The following is a 14,974-nucleotide window of genomic DNA, read 5'->3' as shown; positions in this document are numbered from 1 at the left end:
GTCCTGCAAAGATGACTGCAAGAGCACAGCGCAGAATGCTCAATGACGTTAACAAGAATCCTAGAGTATCAGCTAAAGACTTACAGAAATCTCTGGAACATGCTAACATCTCTGACGAGTCTACGATATGTAAAACACAAAATAAGAATGGTGTTCATGGGAGTACATCACAGAAGAAGCCACTGCGGTCCAAAAAAAACATTGCTGCACTTCTGAAGTTTGCAAAAGTGCACCTGGATGTTCCACAGCGCTACTGGCAAAATAGTCTGTGGACAGATGAAACTAAAGTTGAGTTGTTTGGAAGGAAGGAACACAACACTATGTGTGGAGAAAAAAAGGCACAGCACAGCAACATTAAAACCTCATCCCAACTGTAAAGTATGGTGGAGGCAGCATCATGGTTTGGGGTTGCCTCAAGGCCTGGACAGCTTGCTATCATTGACAGAAAAATGAATTCCCATGTTTATCAAGACATTTTGCAGGAAAATATTAGGCGATCTGTCCACCAATTGAAGCTCAACAGAAGTTGGGTGATGCAACAGGACAACGACCCAAAACACAGAAGTAAATCAACAACAGAATGGCTCCAACAAAAGAAAATACACCTTCTGGGGTACCCCAGTCAGAGTCCTGACCTCAACCCGATTGAGAAGCTGTTGCATGACCTCGAGAGCAGTTCACACCAGACATCCCAAGAATATTGCAGTTTAAACCGTTTTGTAAAGAGGAATGGTCCAAAACTCCTCCTGACCGTTGTGCAGGTCTGATCCGCAACTACAGAAAACATTTGGTTGAGGTCATTGCTGCCAAAGGAGGGTCAACCAGTTATTACATCCAAGTGTTCACATACTTTAACCACCCTGCGCTGTAAATGTTTACACGGTGTGTTCAACAAAGACATGAAAACGTATAATTGTTTGTGTCTTATTAGTTTAAGCAGACTGTGTTTGTCTATTGTTGTGTCCTAGATGAAGATCAGATCAAATTTTATGACCAATTTATGCAGAAATCCAACTATTTCCAAAGGGTTCACATACTTTTTCTTGCCACTGTAGGTTAGGGTTACGGTTAGGGGAAGGGTTAGCTAACATAGTTGCTAATTAGCTATAATGCTAAAGTTTTCCGTGATGAGATTCGAACACGCAACCAACATATCGTGCTAGCTCCTCCCGAGTGGCGCAGCGGTTTATGGCACTGCATCGCAGTGCTGAGGCGTCACTACAGATCCGGGTTTGATCCCAGGTTGCTAGTTGTCCTCCGACACATTGGTGCGGCTGGCTTCCAGGTTAAGCGAGCAGTGTGTCAAGAATCAGTGCGGCTTGGCACAGTCATGTTTCGGAGGACGCATGGCTCTCAACCTTTGCCTCTCCCGAGTCCGTATGGGAGTTGCAGCGATGGGACAAGACTATAATACCAATTTAGATATCATGAAAAAGGGGTGAAAAGTTTTCAAAAAATTAAACATCATTTCAATGTCCTGGATTTACATTTACTATGTTATGTCTAGTTTATGAGACCAGTCTGACCAAGCAGGCAGACAAGCAAAGCAAGCAGGCAGACTAGGCAGTGCAGGGGGGAGCCCAGGCAGTGCAGGGGGGAGCCGAGCCAGTCTTTAAACAGGCTTAACTGGCAGTCAGGCTTTTAGCATCTGAAGGCGATGCTGAAAGGATCTAAGCAGGAGGGGGAGTGTGTGTGTGTGTGTTTGTCTGTGTGTGTGGGAGAGAGTGAAAGAGTCAGGGGGGAAGAGAGCCGAGCACTGTGAGTATTTGTGCCATGTTAGCATCCACCCAGCAACTCCGTCAATACTGCATACAGCTTGGAAACTGGCAGAGGTCCCTGGTGCTGCATTCGCAGGCTCCGTCAGTGAGAGAGAGCAGCTTCTACGACCCCCCCCCGATCACTGTGCTGCTCGAGAGGTTTCTCTCAGTGATAGCACATCCACTAGAGCACCGGCCGTTACTGCTGCATAGGAGGAAGTGGGGACAGGAGGAGAGCTGAACGGGAGATACGGAGTGGGAATACTCTATAAGAGCGAGCCAATCCCGGAGGAGGGACAGGATTCTCGGAGGACTGGTTTCATAGTATGCTACTGTGCTCCACAGGGAAGGCTGAACATTGGGACGTTTGACAGACAGGCACTCGACAGTGCACCTGCTCCACACTGGATTGTTGGGTAAAATTATTTTCCTCTTTTACAGTCAGCAAGGGCTGATTTTATGATTGTGCTTGTTACTGCTGATATATCTTAGTGTGGTGCTTAGTATATCAAATGGACTATACTACATTCTGTGTTCTGCATGTGGTACAGCACTATGTCCATTCAGCATTATAGAGCCAAGGAAGTACCTTGTTTCTGGGCCAGTTCCACATATTTCTGCAGTCCTGCTTAAAGAAGTGGAGAAATGTGGTGCAGTGATATATGAAATACTCTGACACACAGTACACCAATAAACACAAGGCACTTCACAAATATGTACACTTATACAGTGGCAAGTGTGTGTTTATGTTAGGGAAATTACAGTAATATTGCCTCAATTAGGAAGTCTTCATTCAACACAATGAATGGTCCACTGAGGGAGATAATAATTGCTTAGTTTCATTTTGATATAGTGTGTGCGTGTGTGTGTGTACTCACGTGAGTGTGTGCAATTCATGTGTACCTAGGTGCTGAATGTGTGAAATGCCTGAGAAATTGGTTGTTTCAATCGTTGTTTCTGACCATGGAAACTGGTCCCCTGCAGGAGTGGACACCCCTCTGTAAAATTCTATTCTGGTTTTCCATGACATCACAACTCCTTTGGCCTAATTTGGAGGCAAATGCTGAAAGTAGCACAAATGCCCTGACACTACATCTCTATAGTGCCGCTGCCAGCTACTTAGCGTTACATATTTCTTTAATTCTTCATTATTTTTTGTTTATCTGTCAACTTCAAAACCAGACTCAATGTTTCTGTGCATGTTTTTTTTTCTCCAGATAGTGCTCTTATTTAATTTAAGTAAATTCAGTTCAGTTTCAAATTTGGTGTGAAGTTACATGGTTAACACCACTAATTGTAAGTAGATAGAACTTCTCTGGTACCACGTGGTATTCCTGCCTTATCCCACCAAGTGTACTAATGGTTACCCTCTGATTTCCACAACAAGTTCAACAACCTGACCTCTGCAGCCTGATCATGGAAAAAACACATTTCAGAGATCATATGTTACATTCCAGACCTAACAACTTTCAGCATCTATTGAATGGCAACTTAACTGTCTATTAGGCGTAGTATCTACATGGAACCTTGTTCATCTTGGACATATGCATTATTACATGAATTAACTGTGATGGAGTAAACGTTACTGTACAATTATGAACCTTCTGTTTCCATGGAACTGCCATGACCGAAGACACATTTTACAGTGGCGAAACAACATAAAAGGCAATGTTAGATTCTGATCTTACCTTAAATAACTATCGTTTTTGGACAACAAACTTAAACAAGCATGCCACCATATACAAGACAAAGGGTGAATGCACTTAGTCACAATTGTAGGATTGTTTCCCATGCTTCTAGAGCCTCTCATTGGGGAATGTGATTAGCTCCAATGCAATGTGTATAATACATCCAGTGTAAAACTGGTAGCTTCTGGAAATAAACAAAAAAAAGTAACTCAAAAGCTTCTTTCCATCCTTTGACCTAGAGTCGATGTCCACGCCCCCACGGAAATCTAATTAGCATAATACACAAATCCCCATAAAAAAATGGGTCAATTTTAAACTAGAGATAGTCACACTAAGTGCAAACCACATGGGATGGCGTATCGCTGCAGAATGCTGTGATAGCCTTGCTGGTTAAGTGTGCCTTGAATTCTAAATGAATCACAGACAGTGTCACCAGCAAAGCCCACCCACACCATTACACCACCTCCTCCATGCTTCATGGTGGGAAGCACACATGTGGAGATCATCCGTTGACCTACTCTGCATCTCACAAGATAAGGCCGTTGGAACCAAAAATCTAAAATTTTGACACATCAGACCAAAGGACAGATTTCCACCGGTCTAGTCCATTGCTTGTGTTTCTTGGCCCAAGCAAGTCTCTTCTTATTGGTGTCCTCTAGTAGTGGTTTCGTTGCAGCAATTTGACCATGATGGCCTGATTCACGCAATCTCCTCTGAACAGTTGATGTTGAGACATGTCTGTTACTTGAACTCTGTGAAGCTTTTATTTGGGCTGCAATTTCTGAGGCTGGTACAGTGAGGGAAAAAGTATTTGATCCCCTGCTGATTTTGTACGTTTGCCCACTGACAAAGAAATGATCAGTCTATAATTTTAATGGTAGGTTTATTTGAACAGTGAGAGACAGAATAACAACAACAAAAAAATCCAGAAAAACACATGTTAAAAATGTTATAAATTGATTTGCATTTTAATGAGGGAAATAAGTATTTGATCCCCTCTCAATCAGAAAGATTTCTAGCTCCCAGGTGTCTTTTATACAGGTAACGAGCTGAGATTAGGAGCACACTCTTAAAGGGAGTGCTCCTAATCTCAGTTTGTACCTGTATAAAAGACACCTGTCCACAGAAACAATCAATCAATCAGATTCCAAACTCTCCACCGTGGCAAAGACCAAAGAGCTCTCCAAGGATGTCAGGGGCAAGATTGTAGACCTACACAAGGCTGGAATGGGCTACAAGACCATCGCCAAGCAGCTTGGTGAGAAGGTGACAACAGTTGGTGCGATTATTCGCAAATGGAAGAAGCACAAAAGAACTGTCAATCTCCCTCGGCCTGGGGCTCCATGCAAGATCTCACCTCGTGGAGTTGCAATGATCATGAGAACGGTGAGGAATCAGCCCAGAATTACACGGGAGGATCTTGTCAATGATCTCAAAGCAGCTGGGACCATAGTCACCAAGAAAACAATTGGTAACACACTACGCCGTGAAAGACTGAAATCCTGCAGCGCCCGCAAGGTCCCCCTGCTCATATACATGCCCGTCTGAAGTTTGCCAATGAACATCTGAATGATTCAGAGGACAACTGGGTGAAAGTGTTGTGGTCAGATGAGACCAAAATGGAGCTCTTTGGCTCTTTCAACTCGCCGTGTTTGGAGGAGGAAGAGGAGGAGGAATGCTGCCTATGACCCCAAGAACACCATCCCCACCGTCAAACATGGAGGTGGAAACATTATGCTTTGGGGGTGTTTTTCTGCTAAGGGGACAGGACAACTTCACCGCATCAAAGAGACGATGGACGGGGCCATGTACCGTCAAATCTTGGGTGAGAACCTCCTTCCCTCAGCCAGGGCATTGAAAATAGGTCGTGGATGGGTATTCCAGCATGACAATGACCCGAAACACATGGCCAAGGCAACAAAGGAGTGGCTCAAGAAGAAGCACATTAAGGTCCTGGAGTGGCCTAGCCAGTCTCCAGACCTTAATCCCATAGAAAATCTGTGGAGGGAGCTGAAGGTTCGAGTTGCCAAACGTCAGCCTCGAAACCTTAATGACTTGGAGAAGATCTGCAAAGAGGAGTGGGACAAAATCCCTCCTGAGATGTGTGCAAACCTGGTGGCCAACTACAAGAAACGTCTGACCTCTGTGATTGCCAACAAGGGTTTTGCCACCAAGTACTAAGTCATGTTTTGCAGAGGGGTCAAATACTTATTTCCCTCATTAAAATGCAAATCAATTTATAACATTTTTGACATGCTTTTTTCAGGATTTTTTTCTTGTTATTCTGTCTCTCACTGTTGAAATAAACCTACCATTAAAATTATAGACTGATCATTTCTTTGTCAGTGGGCAAATGTACAAAATCAGCAGGGGATCAAATACTTTTTTCCCTCACTGTAACTTTAATGAACTTATCCTCTGAAGCAGAGGTAACTCTGGGTCTTCCTTTCCTGTGGCGGTCGTCATGAGAGCCAGTTTCGTCATAGCGCTTGATGGTTTTTGCGGCTGCACTTGAAGAAACAAAGTTCTTGAAATTTTCCGGGTTGACTGACCATGTCTTAAAGTAATGATGGACTGCTTATTTGAGCTGTTCTTGCCATAATATGGACTTGGTCTTTTACCAAATAGGGCTATCTTCTGTAAACCACACCTACCTTGTCACAACACAACTGATTGACTCAAAAGCATTAAGAAGGAAAAATTCCACAAATTAACTTTTAACAAGGCACACCTGTTATTTGAAATGCATTCCAGGTGACTACCTCATGAAGCTGATTGAGAGAATGCCAAGAGTGTGGAAAGCTGTCATCAAGGCAAAGGGAGGCTATTTGTTTAACACTTTTTTTGGTTACTACATGATTCCATATGTGTTATTTCATAGTTTTGATGTCTTTACTATTATTCTACAATGTAGAAAATATTAAAATTTAAAGAAAAACCCTTGAATGAGTAGGTGTGTCCAAACTTTTGACTGGTACTCTGTGTGTGTGTGTGTGTGTGTGTGTGTGTGTGTGTGTGTGTGTGTGTGTGTGTGTGTGTGTGTGTGTGTGTGTGTGTGTGTTTCCTGATCTTTCTTATATCTCAGATATAGGACAGACACTTCAGAACAAACTTCCTTTAGAATTAGAGAGAGCATAATTAAATTCACACAGGACACCGGATAAGACAGGAGGAATACTCCAGATATAACAGACTGACCCTAGCCCCCAGACACATAAACTACTGCAGCATAAATACTGGAGGCTGAGACAGGAGGGGTCAGGAGACACTGTGGCCCCATCCGATGATACCCCCGGACAGGGCCAAACAGGCAGGATATAACCCCACCAACTTTGCCAAAGCACAGCCCCCACACCACTAGAGGGATATATTCAACCACAACTTACCATCCTGAGACTGGGAACAAACTGATTAAATCAATGTTGTTTCAACATCATTTGTCAACGTATTGTGACGTGGAATCTATGAGGAAAATACATTGGATTTTTTTAAAGTCATCAACCTGCTGCAGTTTCAACTGTTGTTTTGAAGGTGAAATTTCACCCACAGGATTATGTCATCATGATAACCAATTTTCAACACAGACAAACTTTGCATAAAATATGTTGAATTTGTACATTTAAAACAACGTCAGATTTTCAACGTAATATCCACAAAAAGGCAAAAAACTATACTGAACAGCAACTCCTACTGGAGAGTTGATACGTCTACAGCTATGCCTTTGGTTTCCCATCCAGGGCTTTAACCAAGTCTCCACTTAATAGATTCACTGTTGCTATATAATACATTCTAAAGGATAGGTTTAACAGAGCAAATGAAAGATAACCATATTTCAATTATATATCATCAATGATGCTATTTAGGCCTATATAGCATTTGGGAAGTAATCCACAGCTATTGTTTCAATTCAACCCAGGACTCAACTAAAACTAGACAATACATATAGGCCAAGGGTGTCACGCCCTGACCTTAGAGAGACGTTTTATTTCCTCTAGTTTGGTTAGGTCAGGGTGTGATGTGGGGTGGGCAATCTAGTTTTTGTATTTCTTTGTGTTTGGCCGAGTATGGTTCCTAATCAGAGGCAGCTGTCTATCGTTGTCTCTGATTGGGAATCATACTTAGGCAGCCCTTTTTCCCTCCTTCAGTTGTGGGATCTTGTTTTTGTACAGCTCAGTGAAAGCCTGCAGAACGTGACATTCATTTTCCTTTGTTTGTTATTTTGTTTAGTGTTCTGAGTATAAATAAAATTGAATCATGAGCACTTACCACGCTGCACCTTGGTCTCCTCCTTACGACGATCGTCACAGAATATCCCACCATAAAAAGACCAAGCAGCGTGGTCCAGAGCAATGGACCTGGGAAGACATCCTGGACGGCAAGGGATCCTGGACGTGGGAGGAGATCCAGGCCGGATGGGATTGCCTCCCATGGGAACAGGTGGTGGCAGCGAGAGCAGAGCGGCGATGAGACGAGGAACTAGCACGGCAACGACGGAAGCACGAGAGGCATGGGGGGCACACGGGTAGATTGGCAGAGTCAGGGTGGAGACCTGTGCCAAGACCTGTGCTTACCATGGGGATCAGGTGAACAGCCAGGCACCGTGTAATGCTGTGATGTGCACTATATCTCCAGTGCGCATTCATAGCCCGGTGCGCACTGTGCCTGCACCCCGCATTTGCCGTGCTAGAGTGGGCGTTCAGCCAGGACAGATTGTGCCAGCTCAGCGCTCCTGGTCTCCAGTGTGCCTCCTCGGTCCAGGATATCCTGCGCCAGCTCTACGCACTGTGTCGCCAGTACGCTTTCACAGCCCAGTTCTTCCTGTGCCAGCGCCCCGCACTTGCCGGGCTAAACTGAACATCCAGCCAGGACGGGTTGTGCCAGCCATACGCTCCAGATCTCCAGTGCGCCTCCACGGCCCAGGATAACCTGCGCCAGCTCTACACACTGTGTCGCCAGTGCGCCTTCACAGCCCAGTTCGTCCTGTGCCAGCGTCCCGCACTTGCCGGGCTAAAGTAAGCATCCAGCCAGGACGGGTTGTGCTAGCCTTACGCTCCAGACCTCCAGTGCGCCTCCATGGTCCAGTATATCCTGTGCCTGCTCTGCGCAGCCGGCCTCCAGTGCATCTCCCCAGTTCGGTGAGACGTTCCAGCTCCACATAAGAAGCCTCCAGTGATGATCCATGGTCCGACGCCTCCAGTGATAATCCATGGCCCGGAGCCTCCAGTGATAATCCATGGCAAGAAGCCTGTAGGGATGATCCTAGGCCCAGAGCCTGTAGGGATGATCCAAGGCCCAGAGCCTGTAGGGATGATCCATGGCATGAAGCCTCCAGTGATAATTCATGGCCCGGAGCCTCCAGTGATGATCCATGGCACAAAGCCTCCAGTGATGATCCATGGCGCGGAGCCTGCAGCGACGGCCCGCAGTCCGGAGCATCCGGCGGCGGTCCGCAGTCCGGAGCATCCGGCGGCGGTCCGCAGTCCGGAGCCTCCGGCGGCAGTCCGCAGTACAGAGCCTCCGGCGATGATCCGCGGTCCGGTTCTTTCGACGATGATCCACGGTCCGGTAGTACAAAAGCGGAGGGATCAGCGAGCGGAGCGGGGGCTACGCCCCGAACCGGAGCCGCCACCATGGGTAGATGCCCACCCGGACCCTCCCCTATAGGTTCAGGTTTGCGGCCGGGAGTCCGCACCTTTGGGGGGGTACTGTCACGCCCTGACCTTAGAGAGACGTTTTATTTCCTCTAGTTTGGTTAGGTCAGGGTGTGATGGGCAATCTAGTTTTTGTATTTCTTTGTGTTTGGCCGAGTATGGTTCCTAATCAGAGGCAGCTGTCTATCGTTGTTTCTGATTGGGAATCATACTTAGGCAGCCCTTTTTCCCTCCTTCAGTTGTGGGATCTTGTTTTTGTACAGCTCAGTGAAAGCCTGCAGAACGTGACGTTCGTTTTCCTTTGTTTGTTATTTTGTTTAGTGTTCTGAGTATAAATAAAATTGAATCATGAGCACTTACCACGCTGCACCTTGGTCTCCTCCTTACGACGATCGTCACAAAGGGTTTCAAGCTTTGGTTGATTTCAAATGGAAATCCAGAAGTTAATTAAAAAAAGACAGTGCCTTCAGAAAGTATTCACACCCCTTGACTTTTTCCACATTTTGTTGTGTTACAAATTGGGATTAAAATGTATTAAATTCCCCCCAAAATTCTCAACGATCTAAATCAAAAACTGTAATGTCAAAGTGGAAGAAACTCCAGTGGTAAGATACTCCAGTGTGTATTTGGCCTTGAGTTTTAGGTTATTGTCCTGGTGAAAGATGAATTTGTCTCCCAGTGTCTGTTGGAAAGCAGACTGAACCAGGTTATCCTCTAGGACTTTGCCTGTGCTTAGCTCTATTCCATTTATTTTTATCAACAAAAAAAACTCCCTAGTACTTGCCTATGACGAGCATATCCATAACATGATGCAGCCACTACTGTGCTTGAAAATATGAAGAGTGGTACTCAGTGTTGTACTTGATTTGCCCAAAATAGCACGTAATGATAGGACGCATGGGGAGTGAGTACTTCCATTTTGTACCGACAAAACTGTGGTTATATGTAGAAACAAGACAACAAAGTTTACAGTAAGCCTCTAAAATCTCTGAATCAACATATCCCCAAGCAATTGGAAAAGCATGAGTGATCAGTTGTGTACAACAGCGAACCAATGAGTTGGTAAAACGGAGCGGTGACACGAATCCAAACAACTTCTATAATTTGTTATTACAAAGGTAGATTTGCTCGAAAAGAAAGTAGACGCTATCGTGTCAGACACGCACAAACAAGGCATTTGAATGAATGAACAAGATAACAAAATGAGTCTTTTGGAAACAAAGTTGCAAACATTCGAAGATGAATTGGACCAGCTAGAAAATAGAATTAGACAAAAGAGCATGAGAAAATTGTCCTTACCGGAAGACGAGGAAAAAGGTGACCATACCAGCTATGTGGTCAAATTGATATCAGAGGAACTTCACGTGGCTATATCACCAGAAGATATGGAACGATGCCACGGGATCGGCATTAAACAAAATAACACTAAATACCCAAGCATGGTAACCTTCAAACGGTGGAACTATCAAACCAAAATAAACATTCTGAGGTCACAGGGGGGAAAGGAGATCAAAATCACCGGTTGGTCCATTCGATTCGTCCAGGACCTGTCTGCTAAGCTGAAAGAGAGACGCAAGGAATACATTCCGATCAGACAGTCACTGGAGGAAAAGGGGATCAAGCCTCAGCTCTGTTCCCAGTAGTGCAGTGGGTATGGAAGGGAACGCAAAGGATGGAATTCACAAGTGCCAATGAAGCCCTAGCTACAAGAAACCTTCCCAGTTGAAGGAGGAGAGCCCTCTGCTCCGGGAAGCGGACGAAGTAGGAAAAAACTATGAGTGCACTAGGCTACATACAGGAATCCCTAAGACCAGCTTATTGTAAATTGAAATCATATCCTTTCCCCCTCCCCCCAATACACTCTACAGTCATGGCCAAAAGTTTTGAGAATGACACAAATATTAATTTTCACAAAGTATGCTGCCTCAGTTTGTATGATGGAAATTTGCATATACTCCAGAATGTTATGAAGAGTGATCAGATGAATTGCAATTAATTGCAAAGTCCCTCTTTGCCATGCAAATGAACTGAGTCCCCCAAAAACATTTCCACTGTATTTCAGCCCTGCCACAAAAGGACCAGCTGACATCATGTCAGTGATACTCTCGTTAACACAGGTGTGAGTGTTGACGAGGACAAGGCTGGAGATCACTCTGTCATGCTGATTGAGTTCGAAAAACAGACTGGAAGCTTCAAAAGGAGGGTGGTGCTTGGAATCATTGTTCTTCCTCTGTCAAACATGGTTACCTGCAAGGAAACACGTGCCGTCATCATTGCTTTGCACAAAAAGGGCTTCACAGGCAAGGATATTGCTGCCAGTAAGATTGCACCTAAATCAACCATTATCGGATCATCAAGAACTTCAAGGAGAGCGTTTCAATTGTTGTGAAGAAGGGTTCAGGGCGCCCAAGGAAGTCCAGCAAGCACCAGGACCGTCTCCTAAAGTTGATTCAGCTGCGGGATCGGGGCTCCACCAGTACAGAGCTTGCTCAGGAATGGCAGGCTGGTGTGAGTGCATCTGCATGCACAGTGAGGTAAAGACTTTTGGAGGATGGCTTGGTGTCAAGAAGGGCAGCAAAGAAGCCACTTCTCTCCAGGAAAAACATCAGGGACAGACTGATATTCTGCAAAAGGTACAGGGATTGGACTGCTGAGGACTGGGGTAAAGTAATTTTCTCTGATGAATCCCCTTTCCGATTGTTTGGGGCATCTGGAAAAAAGCTTGTCCGGAGAAGACAAGGTGAGCGCTACCATCAGTCCTGTGTAATGCCAGTAGTAAACCATCCTGAGTCCATTCATGTGTGGGGTTTCTTCTCAGCCAAGGGAGTGGGCTCACTCACAATTTTGCCTAAGAACACAGCCATGAATAAAGAATGGTACCAACACATCCTCCGAAAGCAACTTCTCCCAACCATCCAGGAACAGTTTGGTGACGAACAATGCCTTTTCCAGCGTGATGGAGCACCTTGCCATAAGGCAAAAGTGATAACTAAGTGGCTCGGGGTACAAAACATTGATATTTTGGGTCCATGGACAGGAAACTCCCCAGATCTTAATCCCATTGAGAACTTGTGGTCAATCCTCAAGAGGCTGGTGGACAAACAAAAACCCACAAATTCTGACAAATTCCAAGCATCAATTATGCAAGAATGGGCTGCCATCAGTCAGGATGTAGCTCAGAAGTTAATTGAAAGCATGCCAGGGCGGATTGCAGAGGTCTTGAAAAAGAAGGGTCAACACTGCAAATATTGACTCTGCATCAACTTCATGTAATTGTCAATAAAAGCCTTTGACATTTATGAAATGCTTGTAATTATACTTCAGTATTCCATAGTAACATCTGACAAAAATATCTAAAGACACTGAAGCAGCAAACTTTGTGGAAATTAATATTTGTATCATTCTCTCAACTTTTGGCCACGACTGTAGACTGCTGCCTGATGCACAGTATATAGACTCATTGAACATTGGTCACAAATCGTTTCTGTAGTTAAAAACAGGTAAGATTAGCATTCCTGCAACGTTATTTTGTTAATTTTATTTGATATCTGAGAAATTAAGCTAATCAATTACTAACTTTATAAACTCAGCAAAAAAAGAAACGTCCCTTTTTCAGGACCTTGTCTTTCAAAGATAATTCATAAAAATCCAAATAACTTCACAGATCTTTATTGTAAAGGCTTTAAACACGGTTTCCCATGCTTGTTCAATGAACCATAAACAATTAATGAACATGCACCTGTGGAACGGTTGTTAAGACACTAACAGCTTACAGACGGTAGACAAATAAGGTCACAGTTATGGAAACTTAAGACACTAAAGAGGCCTTTCGACTGACTCTGAAAATCACCAAAATAAAAATGCCCAGGGTACCTGCTCATCTGCGTGAACGTGCCTTAGGCATGCTGCAAGGTGGCATAAGGACTGCAGATGTGGCCAGGGGAATAAATTGCAATGTCCGTACTGTGATGCCTAAGAAGGCGCTACAGGGAGACAGGACGGATAGCTGATCGTCCTCGCAATGGCAGACCACGTGTAACAACACCTGCACAGGATCGGTACATCCGAACATCACACCTGCAGGATAGGTACAGGATGGCAACAACAACTGCCCGAGTTACACCAGGAACGCACAATCCCTCCATCAGTGCTCAGACTGTCCGCAATAGGCTGAGAGAGGCTGGACTGAGGGATTGTAGGCCTGTTGTAAGGCAGGTCCTCACCAGACATCACCGGCAACAACGTTGCCTATTGGTACAAATCCACCGTTGCTGGACCAGACAGGACTGGCAAAAAGTGGTCTTCACTGACGAGTTGCGGTTTTGTCTCACCAGGGGTGATGGTCGGATTCGCATTTATCGTTGAAGGAATGAGCGTTACACCAAGACCTGTACTCTGGAGCGGGATCGATTTGGAGGTGGAGGGTCCAACATGGTCTGGGGCGGTGTGTCACAGCATCATCGGACTGAGCTTGTTGTCATCGCAGGCAATCTCAATGCTGTGTGTTACAGGGAGGACATCCTCCTCCCTCAGGTGGTACTCTTCCTGCAGGCTCATCCTGACATGACCCTCCAGCATGACAATGCCACCAGCCATACTGCTTGTTCTGTGCATGATTTCCTGCGAGACAGGATTGTCAGTATTCTGCCATGGCCAGCAAAGAGCCCGGATCTCAATCCCATTGAGCACGTTGGATCGGAGTGTGAGGGTTAAGTTTGCTGAAAATAAACGCAGTTGACAGTGAGAGGACGTTTATTTTTTTGCTGAGTTCATGTACAGTGCCTTAAGTATTCCCACCCCTTGAATTTTTCCACATTTTGTTGTTACAGCCTGACTTTAGATAAAACTGAGTTTTGGAACTGGCCTACACAAAGTGGAATTATGTTTTTTGAATTTGTTACAAAGTAATAAAAAATTAAATGCTGAAATGCCTTGAATCAGTAAGTATTCAACTCCTTTGTTATGGCAATACTAAATAAATTCAGGCATACGAATGTGGTTAACAAGTCACATAAGTTGCATGGACAATAATAGTGTTTAACATGATTTTTGAATGACTACCTCTTCTCTGTACCCCGCACATACAATTATCTGGAAGGTCCCTCAGTCAAGCAGTGAATTTCAACCACAGATTCAACCACAAAGTCCAGGGAGGTTTTCCAGTGCCTTGCAAAGAAGGGCACCTATTGGTAGATGGGTAAAAACAGACATTGAATATCCCTTTGAGTATGGTGACGTTATTAATTACATTTTGGATGGTGCATCAATACACCATCACTTAAAATATACAGGCGTCCTTCTTAACTCAGTTGCCGGAGAGGAAGGAAACCACTCAGGTATTTCACCATGAAAAGAAGGAAGCCTGTACAGAATTTAAAAAATCCAAAACATGCATCCTGTTTGTAACAAGGTACTAAAGTAATACTGCAAAAACAGTGGCAAAGCAATTCACTTTTTGTCCTGAATACAAATGTTTGGGACAAATCCAATACAACACAATGGAGCTAAGCATAGGCAAAATCCTAGAGGAAAACCTGGTTCAGTCTGCTTTCCACTAGACACTGGGAGTTGAATTCACCTTCCAGCAGGACAATAACCTGAAATTTAAGGCCAATGATACACTGAAGGTGCTTACCAAGAAGATGGTGAATGTGGCTGAGTTAGATTTTCAAGTAGATTTAAGTAAAAAATGTATGAAAGACTTGCAAATGGTTGTCTAGCAATGATCAACAAACAATTTCAAAGAGCTTGAAGAATTTTGAAAAGAACAATGGGCAAATGTTGCACAATCCTGGTATAGAAAGCTCTTAGAGAATTACCCAGAAAGGCTCATAGCCGTAATCGCTGCAAAAGGTGCTTCTACAAAGTATTAACACGG

At 44.4% G+C, this 14,974-nt stretch overlaps 1 protein-coding gene across 4 annotated transcripts in view; it reads left to right on the top strand.

Annotated features, from left to right (window-relative positions):
• The window catches only part of LOC106580115 (apoptosis-inducing factor 3), a 52,081-nt gene that overhangs the window by 8,369 nt on the left and 28,738 nt on the right, over positions 1–14,974 (top strand). Inside the window, exon 2 of one of the 4 annotated variants that reach the window (XM_045702961.1) lies at positions 2,103–2,173. The exons of 2 other annotated variants lie outside the window; for them this stretch is intronic. The gene's annotated coding sequence lies outside the window, so the exon portion shown is untranslated. Of the gene's footprint in view, positions 1–1,894; positions 2,174–14,974 lie in introns of those variants that run through there. One more of the 4 variants, XR_006760859.1, reaches the window with a different exon arrangement.

Source organism: Salmo salar, chromosome ssa20 (assembly GCF_905237065.1).
Source record: "Salmo salar chromosome ssa20, Ssal_v3.1, whole genome shotgun sequence".
Lineage (NCBI taxonomy): Eukaryota > Metazoa > Chordata > Actinopteri > Salmoniformes > Salmonidae > Salmo > Salmo salar.
This window is presented reverse-complemented; position numbering and strand designations above follow the sequence as displayed.